Source organism: Toxorhynchites rutilus, chromosome 3 (assembly GCF_029784135.1).
Source record: "Toxorhynchites rutilus septentrionalis strain SRP chromosome 3, ASM2978413v1, whole genome shotgun sequence".
In the NCBI taxonomy this organism is placed as follows: domain Eukaryota; kingdom Metazoa; phylum Arthropoda; class Insecta; order Diptera; family Culicidae; genus Toxorhynchites; species Toxorhynchites rutilus.
The window spans coordinates 232,424,137-232,441,189 of record NC_073746.1 but is presented as its reverse complement, the minus strand read 5'-3'; the positions used below and the strand labels follow the sequence as shown (position 1 = coordinate 232,441,189).

At 42.6% G+C, this 17,053-nt stretch overlaps 1 protein-coding gene and 1 non-coding gene across 4 annotated transcripts in view; both read right to left on the bottom strand.

Moving 5' to 3' along the window:
* Positions 1–17,053, bottom strand: part of LOC129774902 (hemicentin-1) — a 723,141-nt gene that overhangs the window by 637,214 nt on the left and 68,874 nt on the right. The gene's annotated exons all lie outside the window — the stretch shown is intronic.
* LOC129781046 (U6 spliceosomal RNA) lies at positions 9,230–9,333 on the bottom strand. The gene has a single exon (XR_008744077.1). It is a non-coding gene; the product is annotated as a U6 spliceosomal RNA (small nuclear RNA).

The following is a 17,053-nucleotide window of genomic DNA, read 5'->3' as shown; positions in this document are numbered from 1 at the left end:
TCACACACCAAAATAAAAGATAAAAAAGTGTACGTAGGATATTCCAAAACAGGAAATTTAAAGCTTCAAAATGATGTTTATTACATCTACATGCGTTAATTTTGATAAACTTTCAGTATTTCAAAAATCACTTAAAAGATTCTACATCGCACTTTATTCCTCAAATTTTCGTCGACTGTAATAATCGAAGCACAACGAGTATTGAAATTCACATACCTAGAATGTCTGCGTTGGTTTTGTTTTGCACATAAAAAAATTGTTAGAAAAACATTGTTTCCTTAAACACTTTCCTTACTCATTTTGTGATGTATGAACTGTTTGTCATCCGTCATTAATGAAATAACATTCGGAGAAAATCTAATATAATGTTTTAATGTTTTTTTCAGTGTAGAACCTCAACTATAATCTTTTTTCCATAATGTTCATGGAGCTGTTGAATTATCTCGATTTAGTAGAACAATGTAAACACATTTTGATAGAGAAACATATTTGACGTATGATTACTGTTTGACTGTTTTCCTCAGATTCCTCAGATTTCTCAGATTCCTTAAATGTTACGAATTAAAATGAAACACTGAATTCAAAAGATACACTGATACACAAAATGACCACACTGTACATATTGTTATAAAAATAACACAGACTAGAGACTACAGTATAAGATACCTAACACGAACGAAACTCAATAGTACATGTAAAATAAGATAAAATCATAAACTTCAAACAAGTTGTAAATTGGCTAATTAATTTGTAGAGAGAAGAAAAAGGGATTATTGGATTGCTTGGAGGATTTTAAAAGAACGGTATTCAGTAGGAAAGGATTCAATTCGATTTGGGATGGATCAAAGAATCGTTCAAGTGTCAAAGGTACATCTTTGGAGCGTTTGGAGTTGGTCTTACGTCTTACGTTTTGGACCATGGAAATGGAAGTGGGGCATTTACGTCAACTCGTGGGAAACGAAGCTGAAGACTGGAACATTGTTCTGCAAATTGTTTTGAAAGGAATCGATTTATATCACTACTTTCACCACTAGGTGTCAATAATAGCTCTGAAATACAAATCATAACTATTGTTCCGTGATTTTAGTTTAAAGTTGAAACCGAAAAATGTTACATTTTGACTGACCGCCTTTGTACATTGGGCAAATTGTCTTGCACGAGCAGAATTTGAAAATAACTGCTAAACAACAATCCAAATATCTGCACTCCATGCTAAAGGCAGATTACCCGACAAAACCCGAAAAAAACAAAAAATTAAAAATAACTGAATGACACGACTTCGCGTTGTTTTGATTGGTTTGTTACTTCTGACATTTCGAACGTCAGAGAAAATTGACGTCCGAAATAACAGTCGAGTGCTTAACACGTTAAGCCCCGCATCGCTGATTTTTCCGGCTTTCATTGAAATTTATGCATCGAAACCAAATGTTATGAAAATAGTGTCAATTCACCTAGAAGTGCTATGGAAATGTTTATATACAGTCAATGTCAAACCGATATAGTGGTCTTCAGATTTTCGTGAAAATTGGTAGTTTTGTTGTCCCGTAAATTAGACCCGTTAAATACCACATGTGCATAAAAATGGATTTTAGTCACATAGATGTTGTCCAGTCGCATAGGTCGCATTGAACGAAAAATGAAAACTTCTTAACTTTACAAAATCACTCGAAAACGAAAAAACACCTCATATATTCGGATATATTATGTAAAAAAACCTCGGCTTTCAAGAAAAAATTTGAAGAATATGGTGACCTTAGTTCCGCAACAATGTAAGTTATGAAAAACAATTACAATCAATAATTACGAGAACAAAATCTGGTTTTCTTTTCAAACAACTAGCTCATTGGCTTTAATTTGATATATCGATCATCTAAATCGGTTCTGTAGTTCAAAAGTTATAAATTTTTGAAAAAGGTCATTTTTGGAAAAAGGGGAAAATTTTTTTCGGACCACCCTAAAATGGAAATGGGCACCCTAATAGAAAAATTAAAAAAAACGGGTCTAATATTTTACAATGAGGAATAAAACTACCAATTTTCATTGAAAATTTCACAATCACTATATAGGTTTGGCATGGAATTCAATTTTGTGCTTGACCCATTCTTACCCACACTCAGTGAAAATAAGAAATATTTCGAAAATATTGAAATTCGAATGGAAAAAATTTGATGTTCAAAATCAGTAATGACTCATCTGGCATAACTTTAAAGGATAATTCTATCCAATATTTACAATTTTAGTAGTTCTGTATAATGCTGGGCATGAAATTTTTTTGAGGTGCTATTTGATGGCTATTTGCGCATGAAACTTTGATGAATTATTAAATAATAACCTATTTGTACTACAGTTATGCATTGGAAGTTGTTGAAATATGTCACCTATTAAACGGCTGACAGCTTTCAAAAATGTTCGCAATGTCAAGGTATTACTAATAGTTACTTTCTCCATTTTTGACCCAATTATACCCCCATAATCCATTTTCACCCCCATCGACGGTACATCCCTTCTTCATGCGATGGGTTTTCAAAAATCACCTAAAATATCGATTTGAAAAAACGACAAAAAAAAAGTTTCGTCTTTCCAATGATCAAATTTTCTATAACGTACTAATTCATGTTAACCGTTCAACTATAGATTAATTGTAAAATCAATATTATTGTTAATTTAAACACATTCTCATTGATATATGTCGGATTTTTATTGTTATTAAAATACATAATCATTTTCATTAAAATACATAATTATTCGATCTCATTCAATTTTATTCACCATATTTGCGTTAAACTTCACGATATCTCAACGAATCGTCCATATTTTGCATTGAACAAAGCACAAGAAGCTCCTCTAATTTGCTGCTCGATTATGGTATTGTTCCCGTTAATGAAAGCATTGACGGAATCCATTGCTGCCTGATTGCTAGAATACAGCCATCACTTTATCATCACTCTTCGTCAGAGAATGACTTTCCAAGATTATCCTCCGTCCATCGTTTGGTTTGGATAGCGTTCCAATTTCCCGCCAAGCAGTGGCCCAAGTCATCGCTCAAAATATTTTCTCGTTCCTTTGCTTGAAGGTTCTTCCTGCGGTCCCCGCCAACGCGTCTGCGATGGCGCAGGTGCTCCTACCCCCCAGTCCAGCATCGCGTTAAATATACCAATTTCCCTTATCTCAATCAATTTTCGAAAAAGTTTTGCTTATCCAATTTGAAATTTGTTTATTCCCCGCCAAGGCATAGTATACACAAAATCGACGTTTTCTAATGGAAGTGGAAAGGATGGTGTTTGCGGAGAAAGGGCATCCTTCAAGCGTTGGACCCCGGCTGAGTACGACACAATCGTGGCAAACAATCGGACCAGCTACCTCCAGCTACCTACCAATTCGCTCCCCTCCCGACGCTGTCGCTGCTCTGAGTTAACTTGTGAGTATTTCCGGTGGAAAGTTTTCTCTTGCCAGGGATTAATTCCATCATTGGTTCAAGTTCATGAACTTTCCTACCAGTACTGCCTAATGTCTAATGCTTAGGAAAAGCGGGAAAGATCGCGCTTCTTCTGGAGCGAAGAGGGGAACAAAAATGTGAAAAAATGAACCGCAACGTCAAGGGATCATATTCGTTCTTCCATGGAGTGTCGTTTCCAATAGCTATTTCTCCAATTTCCTCCCCCACGCTGGCTGGGATTTTTAATATTCATAACGAGTTCATTATTGCTTCAGAATTGACGCAATCCCCGCAGGGTGTCGAAGCACACAGCAGCTATGTGTTTTTTTTTTGTAAGTAAAAATTCATGAGACCAAACATTATGGATGGCAGGGACGAATTTATCCCGTCGCCCTGTAGAATTTTCCTATTCGACCAGTCTTTAAAATTTAACTTCGCCGCTTCAACCCTGACACTTGCAATAACATTATTGGACTACTTTGCCTCCTCATCCTCTGAGTCAAATTACCAATCGTTTTCGTACAAAACTTTTGCGCTCATTTGCTCCCGATTTGGCTTCCACAACCTGTCAAATCGCGTCCTTCCAGCAGTCCCAAGAATGGGTCCTTCTCCCTACTCTTGATTGAATTCGCGCGTAGGAGGCAAACATAAGCGATCGGATCTTATTAATATGAATATTTAAACTGACATCATCCCCGCAATCGAAGTGAATTCGATTGGCTGCGAGATTCGACGCATGGCGATAAGAACTCGATCCTAATTCGTTTGCATGCCACCCTGCTGACTGCTGGTCTAACATGAATGGAATGTAAACAATGAGTTAAACGGAGTGAAACCACAATGTTTCTACTCGACTGAAAAAACTACTTAATTCGGCTTTGACCCCAGCGGTCGTGAAAAGTGTTGACCAAAAAAGAAAAAGTGATTGAGAGCAGAAAAGAAGATTCTACTTGTTGATAATCATTTAGTTGAGACGCGATAATCATCGACGAATTCAACGAGACTTCCTATGCACTTCGAAAGTATTGTCTTTGAATTTTTTTTTCCAAAATATATATTTTTTTCAAGGCTCATATGGCATTAGCCTCACGGGGCCGGGAGTCCAATACTTTGACAATTTTTCTTATTATCTATGTTAGTAATATGTTATCGATTACTCGCGGTTGGCTCGAGGTTAGTATTACAAGTGTTTTCGTAATTGGGATGTTGCTGTCTCCAATGGTCTGTACGTGTGGCCGACACGGGATACTTCCTATTGGGATGCAGCTGACCATTAATCAGCAACGCCCCCCTAGTCTGTACCTCATATTGTTGCGTGGTGCGTCTTTCTCGACTCGAGGAATCCAGGATAGAATGGTCACTAGCCGGCGCAATCATCAGTTCGTGTAGAGTTGTCATGAGCGGTACAACCTTTGGCTCTTGTTGAATGATCAGTGGACTGCACAACCTTTGGCCCGTGTATCTGTAAAGAGTGTGTGTATGTATTGCCGCGACTAAGTAAAAGTTTATCGATCGGATAGGAGGGATATAAAACGGGGACACAACGAAGGAAACATCATTAAACGTTGACATCGGCGTTTCTGAGGAACAGGTATAGATGAAGCAGAAGATCAGGATCACGGCTACCTAAGATATTCCGGACGGGGATATTCGATTGTCTGCCTTGTTCTCTCAGTGCTCTAGAGAGCTGAGAGCGAGCAGCATGGAACCGGATACACGACCAGACAACATGCTCGATGTCGTGGTAGCCATCGCCACAATCACAAAGATTGTTTGCTGCGAGCCCCATGCGATAGAGATGCGCGTTTAGGTTGTAGTGATTGGACATGAGCCGAGATATCACGCGAATGAAATCACGATCTACATTCAATCCCTTAAACCAAGCACTCGTCGAAACCTTAGGGATAATCGTATGTAACCAACGACCGAACTCATCTTCACTCCACATGCGCTGCCAACTTACGAGCGTGTGCTGACGAGGAATGTGAAAAAAATCGTTATGAGCAATTTGCCTTTCAAAAAGTGTGCCTTCTGAAACGCCCACCTTAGCTAGCGAGTCCGCTTTCTCATTACCCGGAATCGAGCAATGAGAGGGAACCCATGCTAAGGTAATCTTGAATAACTTTTCGACCAAAACACTCAATAGATGTCTTATTCTTGTTAGGAAATAAGATGAGCGTTTATCAACTTTCATTGAGCGGATTGCCTCTATTGAGCTGAGACTGTCTGAAAAAAATAAATAATGGTCGATGGGCAGTGTTTCAATGATCCCTAGAGCATAGTATATCGCACCCATTTCAGCGACATACACGGAATAAGGATCTTTGAGTTTGAAAGAGGCACTGGAATTTTCATTGAAGATGCCGAAGCCAGTGGACCCGTTTATGAATGAACCGTCAGTAAAGAACTTTTTATCAGATCTAACTTTACCCCCATATTCTGCCGAAAATATCGGCGGAATAGAATCTAAGCGTAGATGATCTGGAATTCCATGGATTTTTTGTCGCATGGACAGATCAAAAATGACAGAGGAACTGCAAAAGTATGGGAAGCAAACTTGGTTGGAGATGCCTGGTGAAGTGTGCACGTCGTGGGTAAGGTACTCATGGTATAAAGACATAAAACTTGACTGAGGAATCAGCTGGAGTAGATTTTCGAAGTTATCAATCACCAATGGATTCATGATCTTGCAACGGATGAGAAATCTGTAGGATAATTCTGTGAACCGAAGAGTAAGCGGGGGTACTCCTGCCAAAACTTCGAGACTCATCGTATGTGTCGAATGCAAACACCCCATTGCTATACGCAAGCAACGATATTGTATTCTCTCCAGCTTGAGAATATGAATCCTGGCAGCTGATCGGAAGCAAAAACTGCCATATTCTAACACTGATAATATCGTTGTTTTGTATAACTGAATGAGGTCTCCTGGATGGGCACCCCACCATGTTCCGGTTATTGTTTGGAGAAAATTCATTCTTTGCTGGCATTTCTGTTTCAAATACGCAATGTGTATTCCCCAGGTACATTTAGAGTCAAAATATACTCCAAGGTATTTGAAAACCATCGAGTGCTTGATCGTTTTACCGGATAGGTGAAGTTGGAATTGGGCGGGTTCGTGCTTCCTAGAAAAAACGACCATTTCGGTTTTCTCCGTAGAGAATTCGATACCCAGCTTGAGAGCCCACGTGAACAGGTTGTTCAGGGTATCTTGCAAGGATTTTTGCAGAACGGCGGGATTAGTACCCGTGATGGAAATAACTCCATCGTCTGCAAGTTGTCTCAACGTGCAATCTCTAGTTAGACAATCATCTATATCATTGACGTAAAAACTGTACAAGAGGGGGCTTAGGCAGGAGCCTTGCGGTAGGCCCATAAAACTGTATCGAGAAGATTTCAAGCTGCCATGATTGTAAAACATGTGCTTTTCTGACAATAAATTGTACAGGAAATTATTCAGAATTGGTGAAAGTCCACGATTATGGAGTTTCTCTGAGAGAATTTCCATGGAAACTGAATCAAATGCCCCTTTGATATCGAGGAAAACGGAAGCCATTTGTTCTTTGCGAGCAAATGCGATTTGGATTTGAGCAGATAGCAGCGCGAGACAATCGTTCGTCCCTTTACCTCGGAGGAAGCCAAACTGCGTATTTGACAGCAAATTGTTCGCTTCAACCCACTTGTCCAAACGAAGTAGAATTATTTTCTCTAACAATTTACGAATACAGGATAACATTGCAATCGGCCTATACGAATTGTGATCGCAAGCCGGCTTGTTGGGTTTTCGTATGGCTATCACTCTCACTTGTCTCCAGTCATGCGGGACAATATTCAGCTCCAGAAACTTGTTGAACAAGTTCAGCAAATGCTGTTTTGCCAAGTCGGGAAGATTCTTCAACAAGTTGAATTTAATCTTGTCCGACCCCGGAGCTGAATTGTTACATGAGAGGAGGGCAATTGAGAATTCTACCATCGAAAAATTCTCATTGTCGCATTGGAGCGGAATGTCGCGTACGACGCTTTGTGCAGGAACGGAATCAGGACAAACCTTTCTTGCAAATTTCAAAATCCAACGATCAGAGTATTCCTCACTTTCATTTGTATGGTTCCAGCCACGCATTCTCCTAGCCGTATTCCAAAGAGTGCTCATAGCTGTCTCCCTTGACAAACCATTGACGAACTTCCGCCAATATCCACGCTTTTTTGCTTTAATCAGACCTTTTAGTTTGGCTTCTAGAGCTTGGTACTTTCGAAACCATTCCACTAGTCCAGTTTTCCGGAATTTTTTGAAAGTGGATGATTTTTCAAGGTAGACCTTTGAACACTCCTTGTCCCACCAAAGTGATGGAGGACGACGTCGGAAAGTAGTGGCAGGTACACGTTTCTTTTGAGCTTGAAGTGCGCTTTCGTAAATCAAACTCGATATAAAATTATACTCTTCGAGTGGAGGAAGTTCATGCATTGAAGCAAGTGCTTCAAATATTATTTCTGCAAATTTTCTCCAGTCAATATTTTTCGTGAGGTCATACGCAATATCGACTGACTCACGAGAACCTGATTCATTGGCGATCGATAAAATTATTGGCAGGTGATCACTACCGTGGGGATCTTGGATTACTTTCCACGTGCAATCCAGGGATAACGAAGAAGAGCAAAGTGATATGTCTAGCATGCTTGCCCGTGCAGGAGGGTTGGCTATTCTAGTTGCTTCCCCAGTATTCAAAACTGTCAATTTGAAGTTGTCGCACAGATCATAAATCAAAGTGGCACGGTTGTCATCGTAGAGTGATCCCCATGCTGTTCCATGTGAGTTGAGGTCACCTAAGATTAGCCGCGGCTCCGGCAATGCCTCGATGATATCAAAAAACTGATGGCGGCCTACCATAGTTGTTGGAGGAATAAATATCGAGGCAATGCAGAGGTCTTTGCCATTGATTTGTGTCTGGCAAGCGACAACTTCAATGCCTGTCATCGATGGGAGAGTGACTCTATAGAAGGAGTGACATTTTTTGATCCCCAATAGTACGCCACCAAACGAGTCATTTCGATCGAGGCGAATAATGTTGAAATCGTGGAAATTCAGCTCGTCGGCTGAAGAAAGCCATGTTTCACAGAGGGAAAATACATCACAATTAGAACTATGAACTAAAAATTTAAATTGATCTAGTTTAGGGATGATGCTTCTGCAATTCCACTGTATTACAGTGGTTAAATCCTTGACCTCTTGCACTGAATTAGGCATCGAGGGAAATGAACGCTGCTAAAAAACCACATTTTTCTTTCAAAAATGTTCTCACAATCGGAAGCAAACATAATACTATGCTTTTAAGAGGGTCATTTATATTCAAAGCATTTAAAATGTTGTGCACCAGGTCAGAAAGCGCAAGCAAGCCAGATTGTGACTGTTGCCTCGACCGCGAAAAAGGAACAGACGTGTTGGGTTCTGCTCCGGGGAGTGCTGAGGACCCCTGGTGCGTAGAAGAACCGCTTAAACCAGGAGGTACTTGCTTCGGTCTATTCTCAGCACGTTTGATACGAGGTTTCATTCCAACTTGGGAAGTTTCGGTCTTATTTCTGGGGAGTGATGGAAAAGAAGTAATTTTTCTTTTCCTGATGGCACCCTGCGATGTACCGGAACTTCCTGCATTGGGAGCGTCAGCAACAGGCTCGTCGTTCTGCAGAATGGAGTAGGGATTGTCCTGAGTCGTTGGAACGGAACTCTTAAGCATTTCTGCATAAGTCCGCTTGGAACGTTCCTTTAAGGAACGCTTGATTTTTTCCCCTCGTTGTATGAAAAATGTGGAACGCTTCACGATTTTGCGTGTCATGCTTGCGCAGGGCCATGCTAATCTTCTCTGTATCGTTCCAATTTTAGTATATGTCCAGCCAAAGCTAGGAGTCTTTGAATTGATGTTCTTGAGGAGAATTTTAAAATCTGATAAAATGCAAGGAAGAAGGGAATCGCGGCACATTATCATCTGTTGTAATTCAACAATCAGTGAAACCTGGGATTTTCAAATTGTATCGATTTCGCAAGGGTCGACATAAACTAAAACTGCATTTGGGGGTCGAAATGGTCTAAAAGTCGGCTCCAATTAATGAACACATGTTTTTATTTGAAGCTTTCAAGATACTGTATAAGTATTATAAATGCTGTCAACAAAATTCGAAGCAATTCTCGAAGTCTTGTTTTTTTTTGCTCAGCTATGTGAGGAAAACGATGTAGTTTTTACTCGGTTACTTCTGTACACTTGACTGAAGCTGACTATACGAATTTTAAAGAAAATCTTAACAGTTGTAGAACAGATATTCATTGGTTGGTTGAACGAGTTTTTCGAAGTTTTTCTGCCATCAACCCATATTGCTCCTGTCTAATGGTATACGAGGAAATGAATGTTAAAATTTACATGTTTTAAACAAAGATCAAAGACACAGTCTAACTTTTTGTTTTAGTTTTAACAATGATCCTAGGATACAAGTATTTAGGAGTCTCGATTGAACAGTCGTCGGGTGCGGATGAGTTTTTCATTGCTCCGCGTTTGGTTTTTTTCCGTCGTATGGTGGTTTAATACGTTTCAGTTCCGAGAAAAACTAGGCGGTTTTGTAGTGAGCGTTTTGGCGCATGTGCTTTGGTTGTGGTAGTGGCGGTGTTACATCGAGGAGGGAATCAACCTTATTCTGCCACCGAGACGATGGATCAACGGTGACCGGAATAAATCGCCACAGTAAACAACTGCAACAGAAACAACCGCTTAGAAAAAGTGTAGTAGGCTAGAAATATTTGGCGCGGGAAAAACATCATGTGCCTCACATTTCTATTATAAATTTATTCTCTTGTTCTCGTTTTTCGAAATTTATTCTGAGGACAATGTAATGGGGACGAAGTCCCCATTTGGCGAGGATAAGGAATCGAGGCGGCCCATGCCGCCAAGATGACGCAATCCGAGTCCACCGCCGACCCGCCGTCGGAAGCGGCGGTGTCTCGCACGCAAACCTGGGATCCACTGATTGCCCGGTTAGTTTGAAACATAGGATACGATCCTTTAGCAATGTCCGACCGAGCTCTAGCGAGCGTCGGACGGTATACGTCTGCCCGGGGCGTTACGTTTGCCTGGGGCGATACGTTTGCCCGGTTAATTCTTGTTTTGAAATACAATACCGCGCCACAATATTTATAGCCTACTACACATTTTATAAGCGGTGGTTTCTGTTGCAGTCGTTTTCTGTGGCGATTTATTCCGGGAACCGGATCAACAATGTCGAGAGAATCAACATTCCAGCTAAGTTTTAGACGTAGAACTACGTCTTTCATTAAGGGTGCCAAATCAGAAAACAGATCACGTTTTTATGAAATAAAGTTAACGTTAATAATTATTTTCGCCGGATTTTGGCGATTTACATACTAAACGAATCGGAAATTCCGTAAGATTTGTTTAATATGCTATACGTTAGAATCCCCTGGTTTGTAAATGGTTAAAATTCATGAAATCTTTAAGCGTTTCCATTTTCTCATGCATTTGTTCTGTCCATTTGTGTGCTTTCCCGAACAGAGCTTTCAATAACGAGCAACTTATCGACGACCAACGGAGGGGAAATCGTAGGATTTAAAGTCTCCGTGAACAAAGGAAAAGTAGAAGAATTAAGGGGAATACTTGCCTAGAGTATAAACAGTGGATCTCGCTGAGGAAAACTTTCACTCTCTGCTGTTGTGTTGAGCAGTAACGACGTGTTTTAGCTCGTGTGTCTAGTAAAAAAAAAAAAAAAAAGAAAAGTAAAAGTGTTAGTTCCCTCGCGCTGGACGTCGACGTCCCCATGAATCAAGCCGCAGGCAAAACGCGCGCTGGCGCAAGTGGTAGCAGCAACGGGATGCGCTCCCGGTCTACAAACGTCGCCGAACTATCGGAGGAATCTCCTGATCCGTCGGCTAAGAAGCTGCTGGTGAACAATCGATATGCTGTTCTTGAGAATGGTGACGAACCGAAATTGGAAAAAAAAGGAGAAACTGCCGCCGATCTATGTGAAAGGCTTCCCGGAGGGGCTTCATGCTCGAATTGCCTTTTTCATCGAGAAGGGTTTGAGGTGCACCATCCGCCGTAGCACGGAGGGCTTCAAGTTGATGGTCCCTGGCATGAGTCACCACAAGGCCGTGCTGGAGATACTGAAACAGCGGAATTGTGAATATTTCTCTCACGACATCGAGGCTGAGAAACCGCTCAAGGTGGTGCTCCGCGGTCTCCACGATATGGATTCCAAGGAATTATCGGCTGAACTCGAGAAAAACGGGCTCAAGCCAGTTCAGATTTTTAAAATGAACGGCACGACCAAACCCGGACGTACCGTGACCAACTTTATCTCGTTCATTTCGCCAAGAACTCGACATGCCTGAAGGACCTCCAGAATATTCGGGAGCTCTTCTATATCGCTGTTGTGTGGGATCGCTACAAACCGGTCCACAGAGACGTTACCCAATGCTCGAATTGTTTCATGTTTGGGCATGGCACACGAAACTGCCACATGGCATCCCGCTGCATTAATTGCGGCAAAACCCACGATGCTGATGGTTGTCAACACATGAAGGACGGTGTCCCTGTCTGCGCGAACTGCGGAGCTGGTCACAAACCCACCAGCAGTACGTGTCCGAAGAGGGCGGAGTATATTGAGATCCGAAAGCGTGCCTCCGTCAATAACCAACCAGGACGAAAGCGCAACCCACGTCCACCAGCAGTCAACGATGCGCAATTTCCCGCACTTCAACAACGCCGTGCAGCTCCAAATCTGCCCCCTCTTCCACTCAACAATGTACGGAACCGTAGCGAGCCCACCGCCCCCACCGCAAGCAACCAAGTGGTTCCTAGCGGCTCCTCAGTGCAGCATCGGCTCATGGACGTAGCATCTCAGCAGAATCAAACCCCCCTCCCGGGTCTGTCGTACTCGCGTGTTACATCCGGCACGACCGCTGAGGGCGCACCTTTGAATGATAAGGAGCTTGTTCTGCTAGTCTCCGAGGTCATCAGGATTCAACGCACATGCAAGACTTTGAATGAACAGCTTGAGGCTGTTCTTGCCCTCGTCTCCAAGTATGGACCGTAACATCCTACGTATAGCTAACTGGAACGCTTGCTCGCTCAAGAGCAAAGCCATGGAGCTCGTTGACTTTCTCAACGACCACAAGATAGACGTTATAATTATCACGGAAACGCACCTTAAGCCCGGTATAAACGTCTTCCTACCAGATTTCCGGCTCGTGAGGCTTGATAGGACCAGCTCCAGGGGTGGTGGCGTGGCCATCGCACTAAGGCGAAATATTTGCTGTCAGCTGCTTCCAACCTTTGAGCTGAAAATCATCGAGGCCGTAGGGGTGGAAGTCTCTGACCCCCGTCGGTCCCCTCACCATAGTAGCAGCTTACTGCCCCAGACAATCAAATGCACGGGACGGCTCGGCAGCAATTCTTCGAAGTGACATCATCAAACTGACCCGGCGGCGACAGCAGTTCATCATCGGTGGCGACTTAAATGCGAAGCATCATGCGTGGGGCAACAGCCGTAGTAACCAGAACGGTTTGATCCTGCACAACGATCTACAAGAAGCACAGTACACCATTCTGAGTCCGGACGGTCCCACCCGGCTGAGCCGGTCCGGTGTTCATGCGACCATTGACATATTCATCACAAACACGATTAACATCTCGGAGCCTGTCGTCCATCAGGAACTCTGTTCTGACCACTACCCGGTGGTAATTGAAGTGGGCTCCTCCGCCAACAGATTCCAGGTTTCGCGACGCAACTACCACCGAGTCGACTGGTCACAGTTCCAGCAGTGCGTGGACACCGAGATCGACTACGACTTCGTACCTGAGTCAACCGACGACATCGATCAGTGTCTTCAGACCATCGACGTGGCAATCTCCAGGGCTAGAGACCGGCACGTTCCGACTTTAAGACTGGTGAGTAATCCCCTGAACCTTGACAGGATAACTAAAAATTTAATTAGACTCCGCAACACCATCAGACGCCAGTACCAACGTACTGGCCTTCCCCACCTGAAGACCAACTGCAACCGTCTCAAGAAAATCATCCATGCCAGGATGGTTGATCTCAAAAACGAACATTTCTCAAATCATCTTCGCTCCCTCCCAGATTACGCTAAACCTTTTTGGAAAACTGCCAAGATCCTAAAAAACAAACCGCGACCCGTTCCTCCACTCAGATCATCGGATTCGTTTTCATCTCTGCTTATTACATCTGCCGAAAAGGCGAATGCGCTTGGTCAACACTTCGTGGAATCTCATAATATTGGTCGCTCCATGGTGAGTCCCCACGAGCCTATCGTCGAGGAGGTTGTGGCTAGTGTCGCTGAAATCCCCATCGTTCTACCCGAGGAATCGAGAATAACGGCTGATGAGGCGATAGCTGCGGTACGTAACACGAGAAATATGAAGGCTGCCGGGTTTGACAGTGCGCTCAACCTCGAGTTGAAAAACTTGAGCATTCGCTTCTTTGCGCACTTGGCCACGATTTTTAACAAATGCTTTGAACTTGGTTACTTCCCTTCTCGCTGGAAGTTGGCCAAAGTAATTTCCATACATAAGCCTGGTAAAGACCCTACCAGCGCCAAAAGCCATCGCCCCATCAGCCTCTTGTCGTCCATCTCGAAGTTATTTGAAAAGCTGATTCTCAGTCGTTTGCTGGATTTCGCAAACCAGAACAACATCTTCTTCCGTGAACAGTTTGGTTTTAGGAAAGGTTATTCCACACTCCACCAGCTTGCACGAGTCACGAACATCATCAGGCGGAACAAGTCCGTATCCAAAACATCTGCCATGGCATTGTTGGACGTCGAAAAGGCGTTTGACAATGTCTGGCACAATGGTCTTGTGTTCAAGCTACACCGTTTCAACTTTCCGATCTTTCTAGTCAAGATAATCGGTAACTATCTTTCGGATAGAACTTTTCAGGTCTCTCTGAACAACGCGCTCTCCGATACGTTCAACGTTATCGCGGGAGTTCCTCAGGGTAGCCTCCTAGGTCCTATCCTGTTCAATGTCTTTACTTCGGATGTTCCTCCCCTACCTGATGATGGTGTGCTGTCGATGTTCGCTGATGAAACCGCCATCATCTACAGGGGTCGAGTGATACGTCCGCTAGTCAGGAGATTACAGAGAGGCCTGGATGTCCTGTCCGACTACTTAACATTCTGGAAGATTCGCATCAACGCGGCGAAAACACAGACCATTATATTTCCGCACTCAAAATCACCACGATTTGTTCCACCTGATGATGTGAACGTCCACCTCAGCAACACTCCCATTAATTGGTCGAGTGAGGTTGTCTACCTTGGTCTCACCCTGGACAGGAATTTGAACTTTGCATCCCATGTGAAAAAAATATCCACGAAGTGTTCCAAACTCATTAAGTCGCTATACCCGCTCATCACGCGAAAATCCACTCTGTCGCAAAGAAACAAGCTTGCGATACATAAACAGATCATTCTACCGGCGATCGAATATGGTTTGCCAATCTGGGAGGGATGTGCAAATTGCCATCATCAGAAGCTGCAGATCATCCAGAACAAGATCCTTCGGATGATCCTGGATAGTCCACCAAGGACCCGAAATACTGAGATCCACCGTCTGTCTGGTCTTCAGGTGCTGGAAGAACGAAAATCTCAAATCCTGTCTAGGTTCAGGGGATCTTGCCAGCAGTCTCCGCACGCAATCATCCGGGAACTGGTCCCATAGTTTTCAAATTTTTAATTAGATTTTAGTTAGGTAGGTTATCAAATTTTTCAAATTAATAATTAATACATCCCTCTTTACGGGATCATATGTAAACTAGGCTCACAACCAAAAATTTCAAACAATTAGTAAATCCAAAATGTACCAAAGATGCCGGGCCCCTAAGGCTGAGAAATTGATCTGTAAACCAAATTTTGTAATTTTAAAAAATCCTCAAATAAATGAACTTTAAGCTTTAAAAAAAAAAAAAAAAAAGGCAAACTTTCATTCGGAATCAGACTGTTGAGCAATCCAGTTCACTTTGCTTTCGCTGCGCTTCGATCTAAGATTGGACCCCACCAGTGGTAATCGAACTTGGATATCGTCGTTTTGTTTTTCTGTACGTTTTTAGCGTTATTCGTATTGTGTGCTTTTCTTTCCGCGTCATAAATTGGACGCTTCGCGTAGTGTGTGATGAGCAAGAAGAAAGGAAGGCAGGCTTGAGCCCTGCAAAAAACGAACGCATTGCCAGGGGCAATAAAATTTCGAGGCAAGCGTCATCTAATGATGCACGCGATGTTGGTGCAGTGAAAAGCGCTCGCACTGAACCGAGCCTTCGCGAGTGTGACACCGCATCGAACAACATCGAAGTAGGCGATTTCGGCGCGTCGGTCGAAAATGTAAACGCCATTACCCAGGCAGCAACCAAAATCAAGCTTCCCCCGCTGGTGGTGAAGGCGGTCGCTCTTGACAAACTCATCAGCGAATTCGCATCGATGGGTGTTACAGCAGAGTACAAGCTGTGTGGCATAATTCAGTCTTTTTCCAAGCAGTTAACATTGTTTGTTTTCCGTCATCAAAAGGGCTTCGTTGGAGCCTTTGAGAATGCATCAATGCAATAAACTGATGTTATGGCGAATCAGGCGTAAAGGTTGTGCGCCAAAAAAATATTTGGGGAAAACCAAACATATTGAATGTCTTACTGGAATGTTATAAGTTAATTGGGTTCGCGTGCCAGTCGCAAAACTGCCTTCAACTAGGATTGCATTTGCGCTAATATTGATCATAATGAAGCATTGCTACTGTTTTCGAGGTTTTTATTAACAAAAAGAGTTTATTTCGCTTGTTTAGTCACAAAGAAAGTAGATGTTGTTCTGGAATTTTGTATGTGATTAAATTTCGCTCGCCAGTGGCAAAACTTCCTCCACTAAGGGTGACAGCTGCGTTTCTCTCGAGCATGAGAAAGTAATGCAACTTTTTTCGAGACCAGTAATATTAACAGAAGCGTTTCTTTTGAGAATAGCGCAAAATGATAAGAAGGGTTTATATTCCTAGTAGTTTCAAGCCACCAATGTATGGCCCTGTATGCATGCTATGGCGAACGCTTGTTTGGCGCTTGGTTTGCGTTCTACGAATGATGCCTAGAGGTGCGATTCCTTTTAGACATTACTATTTTAGAGATTATTCTACTAAGCAGTTGTTTCTAAAATTTCACAGCATTATAGAATAATATTCGAAGGTATAAACAAGCGACTTATATAAAATAACAGCGTAGTTCTACGTCAACAATGCGGTCGTATCTTGGACATAACCTCCTATAATTTTTTTATTTTTAAATATCCTTACACAATGAATTGATAATTATGAGTCGCAATTTCGATAGCCGATCCGAAAGCTGTCCGAAATGCATTTCACTTGCAGAGTCTCTCGGTATTGTGAGTGCGAGTGTGACCGCATAGTTCGTGAGCGGTTGTGGAGAGTGGAGGGATGCATAGGATAATATTGGTGTGGTTGCATTGTTTCCCCTAGCTTCGTTTGGGCTGATTGTGGTGGTTTGATTCTTTTCGTCTGTGTCGTACAGTCAAGTTTTCGTGGAGGCCACTGTGATCGTAACGTTACGATT